Source organism: Thunnus maccoyii, chromosome 4 (genome assembly GCF_910596095.1).
Source record: "Thunnus maccoyii chromosome 4, fThuMac1.1, whole genome shotgun sequence".
NCBI lineage: Eukaryota > Metazoa > Chordata > Actinopteri > Scombriformes > Scombridae > Thunnus > Thunnus maccoyii.
Window position 1 is genome coordinate 4,320,234 of NC_056536.1, and position 10,428 is coordinate 4,330,661.

Below are 10,428 nucleotides of genomic sequence, written 5' to 3' on the forward strand. Positions count from 1 at the left end.
CCTACTGAAGACACTCAAACTGTTGTTTTACCAGAAGGTTGTGTAGGGGGTGTTTTGTGTTGTCCATGATGCTGAGCAACTTGTGCAACATCCTCTCTCTGCAACCATCTGCAGGGGCTCCAGAGCAGTCCCAAGCACAGAGCTTGCCTTCTTTATCAGTTTGTTAAGTTTCTTAGAGTCACTGTCTCTGATGCCTCTGCCCCAACAGAGCTGCAGCTGCAAAGAAAATTGCACTTGCCACAACAGACTGGTAGGAGATGTGCGACATCTTGCTGCACCAACCCAGTCTCACATCAAAATGTATAATATCTACATTGGTCCACAGTGCAAAATGTATTAGTTTCACAATAACGACTCTAAAATTGTGAGATGCCTACATTGTTTTGGCCTATTCTTTACTATTGGCCTGCATCCACATCATGTGACTGTCAAGTTTCTGTCTGTGAAAACAAACAAAATGGAGAACATTTCTTTTATTCTCAGTGAAAAATGCAATATTTTAGGATAGTCTCTGCATTAAAATGTGTTTTGATTACATTTCTAGCGAGAAATGTGGATTTTATTTTCATAATTTTGGTTCAGTGAATGTATATGACACTTAATTTGTTAGTTATTACGAAGGTTGTTTCAGTTCTCACTAGAAAATTGTAGAAATGCAAGGTTTTCTATCGTTGCCATGGTGGTTGCTGTAGACCCTGCTGCTGCTGAGACCATGTAGTTGCATGTTGTTTGAATCATTGTCTTTACGTTGTGTAGTTATCTGAGCTGTAATGTTATTTGTATTATTTATATAAGTGTTTGATTATGTTATTTCAATAAAAAAACACGAGTTTAGAGTGGAGAAATGAATTGAATTTGAAATCCAGAATTTGAAGCTTTGCAATTAGCTGACCAGAGTATTAGCAGCCCGGAAGTATTTTCCTCACTGTCACCGTGTTAAGGTTTTCTTTTAATGATATCTTTAACATTTCTCAACACAAAAACACAAAAGTGTCCTTGATAACTCAACAATATGATAGGCTAATGTTAAGGCCAACAGTTTTCTTCTTCGATTCTGAGAAATAAAGTTTTTTTGTCAGTTTTCGACTGAGGAAGTGGCCTCATTACCCATGAGCCTCATCGACTGTTACTATGCAGATGAAGAAAGTCCATTTTGTGTTACGCTACAAAACTTTAACTTTACTTTTACTATTATATATGCTATTTACTTTTGATTACTGAATTTATTCCAAACTGATTAAGATTTTTGTGTGTAGTTGGTTAATTGAGTTCCCCCATCCGACCCCATTCACACACACGTGCACACCTACACACACACACACACACACACACACACACACAGTGCATTCAACTCCTTTTTTGGCCAAAATATCTGAAATAAACCAATATCTTTACTTTTTTCTTAACATAGATCATCTAGATGCAGTGTAATTGTTAGTTCAGCTGTACTAGATATTTGATATATTCAGGAGATATACCTTTTCACGACCCCATTTTACAACCTTACTTTGCACACAGGAAGAACTACAAGTGTGGTGCTGATTTGTATCAAGCTGCAAGGCACAGCTCTAGGGAATTGTAGTTTTTAAAAAATTAGTGTTTTTCCTAGAATTTGAAGTTGTAAATACTGAATTGAGAGTACACTGAGGAGTTTAAGGGGATGGTTAACACATTTGTGTAAGCAGATATTTGAATATCTAATTGTTAAATGGGTTAAAATTAATTTTAACCATATTTTACCCATATTTGACAGCGCCCCCAGTTGTTGACTATACTCACATGATAGCTGAGGTCAAGAGGTCTCTGTAACAGGCTGAAGCCCCTTTTGTTGCTGAATTTTAAACCTTCCACTGAGGTCAAGGTTCAAAGATCAGTATTTCAAAACCAGAGCCATGTAGAATCTTCACACACATATATTACTCTCCAGGTCAAGATCTCTCCAACAATGTATTTGGTTTAGCTCTACAACAAAGTTTTAATTTTCTCATTTCATGGATCCAAGCCATCTCAGGCCTAGTTTCAGAGAGAACTTTGAAGCCCCAAGATATAAAATTAAGCTTTTTGTTTGTTTGTTTTTTCTTTTTTAGTGGAAACTAGTACAGTGCCCATTCAAAACGTGCCTGTTCAGAACGGGCCAATTTCTCAATACCCTGTGCCCGTAGACACAAGTTTGGTAGACACTGGAATTTACCAGTGCTCCCTAAACACCTCACATGCAGGTTATCGGTAGACACTATAATTTACCCATGTTCCCTAAATGCCTCACATGCAGGCTATCGGTTGTTGGGCCTCAACCATGGGGTCAGACAAAGAAAGGCCTATATGTAAACTCTGAGGCCTGGCCACAAGGCTGCCTCTTTCCTTTGTTCCCCTGAAACAAAGGAACAGCGCCAAAATGCTGCTCACAGACTCCATTTCCAATGATGCTTTGCAAGTTCGCACCTAGGTGCGAACCCAACAGGAAGTGTCAGGCTCTCGTCTCTGATTGGCAGAGACACATCAATATCACAGGAAGTCCTGGCGACGCAGCCCTGACATCACCGCCCCTGTAAAAACTGAAGGCACCCAGAAAAACATGCACTCCATAGTGCATATTGAGCTGGGGGAAGCTTTGCTGCCTCCGTGAGCCAGTATACTGAAGGAGGTAACTCCGTGCATGTGTACTCTCCCCTTGCTGGATGTGACGAGACTTCGCCCGTGTTCACCCGAACACCATCCCTGGATCCAAGAGAGTCTGCTGCTGCAACCAGCGCTCTCACTGCCTGCAGAAGGAAGAAACGGATTTTCTTCAGGAAGACGCAGATAACTTCTCTGCCCCACTCTACTTCAACTGAGACAACTGCTGTTTTCTCCACCATGCTGCCAAGGATCAGCTGCCGTGAAACCCCACTGACAGCGTGAGGATGGCCCCGTCAGCATCTGAGCCGAGGAACCGAGCCGGACCAAAAGACAAACTTAACACACACACCCTGCTCGCTTTCTAAAGTGACCAAGTAAGAGGTTTAAGTCTGGGCAGAGACAGTGTTATAGTGTGTTAGTTTCAGCTTCAGTGCTGTTGTTGTTTTTAGCTGTTAAGCTTTGTTTTGTTGTGTGAATTGACGGACCTATACACCGAGGAGTATTTAAAGTTTGCTGCCTGTTTAGTTGTGTTCACCATGCTAGAATGGCAGGCAGAAACCAGACAACATGTTTTACAGACTGCCGTCCTTACGCACGCCCTCTGTGGACAAAGGAACCGCTTCCCTCCCCCTCACGGTCGCCTTCCCTCCTCTTCCTTCCCTCTCGTTCGACTAACCCACACACGCACAGCAACAGCTGGTGCCCAGATTATTAATTAATATTAATAATCTCTTGATTTCATAACTTATAATTATCTATGATAATTATGAATTATCACTAATAACCAAATGCACTCCTAACAGTCCTAACACAGTAGACACTACAATTTACCGCTATTCCCTAAATGCCTGACATGCAGGCTATCAGTAGATGCCACAATTCACTGATGCTCCCTAAACACCTCACACACAGAAAATTGTGAGACTATAATTTTGAGTTGAGCTGAAGTTGATTGGATGAACTGTAGTGTCCATTCAAAACATGCCTTACACATCGTGCACTCTGTGTTGAACATACATACAAAGTTCCTGCATGTGAGGAACAGAAATAGAGCTTAACTCTTTGAACTTTTTCAGTTCATTTTCTATGGAAGTTCTTATCACTACGGGTGTAATCCCATCTCTGACCACAATGTGGGTTGCAATGGCAGAATGGCACTGTCTGTATTTCCACTCGGTGAATCCACATGCAGAGGAAGAAGCAGAAACAACATTGTTTAAGAGGTATTTTTATATATTTCTGAATGTGCCTGAGAAATCCCTCTCTGAACATGCCTGAGACATCCAGCACTAATTCTTGAACGTACATGCCAAGTTTTGTTTACAGCACAAAGTTCAATAGAAGTCATTTTAAAGTCATTAACACTATGGATGTAACCCCACCCCTGACCACAATGTGGGTTGCAATGGCAGACTGGCGCTGTCCGTCTTTCCACTCATTGAATCCACATGTAGAAGAAGAAACAGAAGCAACACTGTTCATGAGATATTTTCATATATTTCTGAATGTGCTTGAGACGTCCAGCACTAAGGCCATATTCAGACCAAATCAGGCGGTGCGCCCCACCACCGCAGGGTCGAGCGGAGGTGTGTGGGGGTGTGGACATGTTTATTAGAAGGATGTATCCACTGTGAAACAATCAGAAAATAATATTTATTGAGCTGATTCACTGACTTTCTCACCACCAGCGCTCCCTCCCTTCATTCACTCTGCTGCTCTCTCTCTCTCTTGCTGGTGTTCTCAGCTCTCTCTCTCTCTCTTTTTCTCTCGTCTTTCTTAAAATGAGTCGAGAAGCCGACAGCAAAGTCTAACGTTACCAAACAAAGAGATGTCCTTACCTCCTCCTAGTAACATGCACTCCCTCATGGCAGAGTTTACAGCTCTGATCAGTCTGATCTCCGGCAGCCTTCAGCCGCAGTGACATCAGATTGCATTTCTCCAAAAGTTTACTCCAGCTCCATGCAACCACCACAGCGGCCAAAACGCCTGCAGATGAAAAGCACTACCCCCATTCAAATGAATGGGAGGACTGGCGTTTTCGCTACACCACCTGATTTGGTCTGAATACATGCCAATACATCTGAATACATGGATGTGCATGCCAAGTTTCATTCACAGTGACGTTACAGAGTTCAATAGTAGAGTTTAAGTTTTTTAAGTGTTTTCATGTCATTAACATTATGGATGTAATCCCACCTCTGACCACAATGTAGGTTGCAATGGCAGAGTGGCAATGTCCGTATTTCTGCTAGTTGACTTCACGGGCAGAAGAAGAAGCAAATCAGTGTTATCAACATATTTTTTATATATTTCTTGAGAACCACTCATCCAAACAACTTCACACATCAACACTGCACTTCCCCATTTCCACAGCAATCCACCCGCCAGGTATGAAGTAGATTGGATGAACAGTTCTTGAGATATGTGAGGGACAAACCCACATATATACATACATCATACATACAGACAGACAGATAGACAGACAGAGATTCCTTGCTTTATATAGAGAGATAGTGACCAAAATGAGTCACCTTCAGAGATTACAATGCTGTTGACAATCTAGTACATTACTACAGGCTTGGAGGGAGGCCTGAAGTGCTTGGGTTAGGGTTAGGGCTGAAAAGACCAACCCATTCTCATTTCCAGGTCATCAAATTCAAACACATGCATAGGTTACTATCTACACAACCCCGGAGATTTTTTTTATTAGTTAGTTATTAGTTTATTAGTTTATTGTTTTATTAGCCAATGCAAGCATATGAAGAATAAAAATAGACAAAAATAAGGTAATAATAATAATAATGAAATTAACAAATTAATATTAAAGTGAAATTAAAATTTTAAAATCTATTTACAGAATGGTATAGTAGTAGTTTTGAAACCTGATATAAAACTTGAAATGAAATATTGACTGTACAAAGGATACATGTATAGAGAAGTGTATGAAATATTTGAAGGTGACGAGCAAAAAAATATGACGTGCATAAATAATTAAATTATGTGATAGTGGAGGTTGAATGCGATGCACAATCTGAAGTCCAGTTTGATGAAATATTGGAAAAATGACAAGTGCAGGGATTAAATGGCAGATGTGAAATATAAAGTCCAGTTTGATACCCCCATCTTCAATGTGGTATTGATGCACATGCGCACGAGCGCGCACACATACAAACACACACACACACACAATATTTATTGAGGTAGATTCTATTTTTTAAGAAAGATGATTTCATATTAAATATCCTCAGCCACATATTCTTGGAAACAAAATTAAATGAGCACATTCACATTTTACAATCACAGGCTATAAAACGCTTTTTCTTAACAGAGATAGTAACATTTGGATTCAGGTTGAGGTGGATGGCAGCAATTTGAAATGGAATGAAGCCCACTGACGGCAAACAGCCCAAAACAGTAGTTGAACACGCCACATCCGCCATAACACAACACTCTTCCCGAGCCTTCCACTATCAAAACCTGACAGAAAAACTTTATTTCTCAGAATCAAAGGAGAAATGATTAAAATGGATGGCCTTAACATTTACCTATTGTACTGTTGAGTTATCAAGGACACTTTGGTGTTTTTGTGTTGAGAAATGTTAAATAAACTTAGCACAAAAAGTAAGGAAATTTGTGTTTGGTAGATTATTTTTTTGTTGTAACAATGCTTCTTGGCAATAAATCTTATACCGTTGGGAAGCCGGTTTATTTCCCTTTTAAATGGTGCCACATTTGTAAGGAACATGCATTTGTGGGATGAGCAGCAGAGATGAGTATATGGGTTGCACCCATGGAATATTTGCCAAAACTTCTCTGCCAATGCCAAACAGCTTATTTTGCTGTTACTATTGACTCTTGTTTTGAGCTTCTGGTACCCCCAGGTGCTGCCGATCAGGTGCCTGATTGGCACCTGATTGGCTTGCCCAAACAATCCGGAACAGACTGCATGCAGCCAATCTCTGGGCTCATAGGGCTGCCAGGAGAACTGCTACGACTGCCCTTCACCGTCAGGCCCATTTGCACTGGTGTTGGCAACACGTGCACTGGAACCTGAACATGTGGAGGAACGTTATGTTCTGTGATGAGTCCAGATTCTGCCTACAGCTGTTGGATCATAGGGTCAAAGTGTGGAGAAGACACAGAGAATGCTAAGCTGATTGCTGCACCGATAGAGTAACATCTTTTGGTGGAGGCAGTGTGATGGTGTGGGGCGGCATCTCCCTCACTGGAAAAATGAGGCTTGTCATCATTGGAGGCAATCTCAATGCAGAGAGATATGAGATGAGATTCTGCAACCATTGGCAATCCCATATCTCCACAGTCTGGGACTGAACTCTATCCTCCAAGATGACAACGCTCGCCCCCACAGAGCAGGGTTTATCAGAGACTACTTTCAGAATTTGGTAGTGGAAGAGGATGGAATGGCCTGCCAGCAGTCCTGACCTCAACCCCATTGAACACTTGTGGGATCTGCTTGGACGTGCTGTTCGTGCCAGAGTGACCAACACAACCATGTCGGCTGACTTGCGACAAATGGTCGAAGAATGGGATGCCATCCCACAGCAGTGTGTGACCAGGCTGGTGACCAGCATGAGGAGGAGGTGCAAGGCTGTTGTGGCTGTGTATGTTTCTTCCACACGCTACTGAGGCTCCTGTTTGTTAAATGAATAAATTGTTAAATTGCCAATATGTCTTGTTTCTTCAAACTTCAATCATCTAATCCACCAAACAAGAGTCAATGGCAGAATAAGCTGTTTGGCATTGGCAGGGAAGATTTGGCAAATATTCCATGGGCGCAACCCACATACTCAGCTCTGCTGCTCATCCCACAAATGCATGTTCCTTACAACAGATTTATTGCCAAGAAGCATTGTTACAACAAAGAAATGATCTACCAAACACAAATTTCCTTACTTTTTGTGCTAAGTTCATATCATTAAAAGAAAATCTTTGTCAGGGTGGGTGAGTGGAGCAGGTGGACCCAATTGCAAGAGACAGCAGGCAGGATACGATGCAGAATATTTAATGGATAGGTTCAAAAGTCACAGGAACATAGGAACACTGATCATAATCACAGGAACTAACACAGTACAAAAGCAGACGACTCGACAAAGACCGAACTGAAAACTGCACTATAAATAAACAGGGTGTGATTGCAAACTAGACACAGGTGAGGGAAACAATACACAGGTGAAACACATGAGATAATCAAACACAGGAAGTAAAGGTGAACCAGACACAAGGAGAAAATATTTCAAAATAAAACAGGAACTAAATTAAACAGACAATAGGTGACACAACACACGGGCAGACTGGGAGCAGATAAACTGGGGAAGACACTAGGAGCAGGGCTGGGCTAACCAGGTTGATGCAGGACAGGTGAGAGGAGGTGCACATAAATACAGGAGGAACACACAAGGGAAACAGAGAAAAAAACAAAACCAGGCAACATAAATGCAACAGTGAAAACTCAAGAGAACAAAATACACAAAGAGTCAAAAAACCACAGAAAAAGTCCCGGTAGGATGTGACAACCTTAACATGATGACAGTGAGGAAATACTTCCAAGCGGTGACTCCTCCGGTCAGCCAATCGCAAAGCTTCAAATTCTGGATTACAAATTCAATCAATTTCTGAGCTCTAAAACCTACGTTTTTTATTGAAATAACATCATCAAACAGTTATATAAAATAACACAAATAACATAACAGCTTAGATAACTACACAATGCAAAGACAATGAGAAATAAATAAGTGTCCATAGCAACCACCATAGCAACAATAGAAAACGTTACATTCCTACAATTTTCTGGCATGACCCGAAATAACCTTTGTAATAACTGACAAACTAAACATCATATACACTCACTGAACAAAGATTATGAAAATAAAATGCATGCATTTCTCACTAGAAATGTCATCAAAACGCCTCTAAATCTGGAAACTATCCTAAAATTTTCCACTGAGAATAAAAGAATGTCAGCCATTTTGTTTTTGCAGACAGAAACTTGACAGTCACATGATGTGGACGCAGGCTAATAGAAAAGAATAGGCCAAAAAAAACATAGGCATCTCACAATTTTAGAGCCATTATTGTGACACTAATACATTTTGCACTGTGACCCAGTGTATTTATTATACATTTTGATGTGAGACTGGGTTGGCTGCACACAATGAATGGCCTAAACTTCCGCAAGAAGTAGAGTCTGCTCTGTCCCTTCCTGTAGACAGCCTCAGTGTCACATTTCCAGTCCAGTCTGCTGTCAAGGTGAATGCCCAGGTATCTGTAGCCCTCCGCCACCTTCACCTGATCTCCCAAGATGGAAATATTGTTTAGCATAGTCGCAGTCCTCCTGAAATCCACAGCCATCTCCTTTGTATTGGTCATATTTAAAAGGAGGTGATTGTTCCCACACCATGCCACGAAGCGTCCACCAGTTCCCTAACCCTAACCCTAACCCTAACCCTAGAGGTGAGGAGTTTGGAAAGAAAAGGATATCATGGACTGGATTTAAAAAGGTGAGAGTGAAGGATGATAACAAAAAGGAAAAAAAGAAAGATGAAAACAAGTTCAAAGTCAGAGGACATTAGCAGAGGTTCAAGAGAGGAGCCAACAAAATGAGAGAGAGAGAGTAGTCAGAGACTGAAAGTTGAGAAAAAGAGCCATCCCTTCTTTAAAGGGCTATGTCAGCCAGTGCTGATGAATGTGGTCAAACATCAATGCAGTGTGAATGATGAGGCCTGGCACTATGTTGACACACACACACTAACACACACACACACACACACACACACACACACACACACACACAGCTACAGTATGTTCACAGACATATGCACTCACACAGCACTTTACAAAAGTACCTCCTCCTTTTTTGATCCCTATAACCTCCATTTCAATTTCTATATTAAAATGTCTCCCATTGTTTTATGTGACTTGGCACATTGCTCCTTGCTCTCCAATGTCAGCGGGCTGATAAATAAATTGATGGACAGTAAAGGGCAGTGTTATCATATGCCACGATAGACCAGTGTGTTCAGCAGCAGCTCGATCATCTCTCATTCCAGACCTTGTTAAGACTGTGCTTTCTCAAAAAGAATTCAGTGCAAAACTGACCTGCTTAATGTCTTTCTTGTAAGTCATGTGATATGTCATCTGTTATGACCTTTTGACTTTGGAAAGATATTTCAATATTCAGGTCGGGAGTTGCAACTGTGCAGGTCAAACTGTAGATGTTGAGTTGTAGGATAATTTTGTTAAACTAGGAAATTAGACATATTAAAAAGTTCTTTATGGCATCAAAAATGATTCTGCTTGTAGCTTTTTCCGATAAGTGTAGTCCTTTTGCTTTGACTTGCAGCTCACATGTCTTCATCATAACCCATGTAGGTGTGTCCTTTGTGTCAGAGGCATTTTAGAGAAACAGCAGTGTGTTTCCATAATGTGTCCATAGTTCATAGGTTGAGGTATGATGTCTTGATGGATAGCTTCTGCCCTTTTTTTGTTTTTCTTCTCTTTGCTCACTTGAAACATTGAGAAGATGTAATGCCACCGACTTTTCAATAATCCCACAGATTTAACAGGTTGTAAACACACCAAGGTTTAATCAAAACCAATGTTGGTTTATTTGTTTATTTGCAAATTTATTTGTAACGTGTATGTTCTGCTTGATTTCTCCATTTCTGCAGCAGCGCTTCCTGACAAGCACTGTTTCATCCCAGTTGTAATTGCATACACACACTCCTGTCCTATAATTACTCACCTGCTCATCACACCCATAACATGAAAAACAGAAAATGACCACATCCA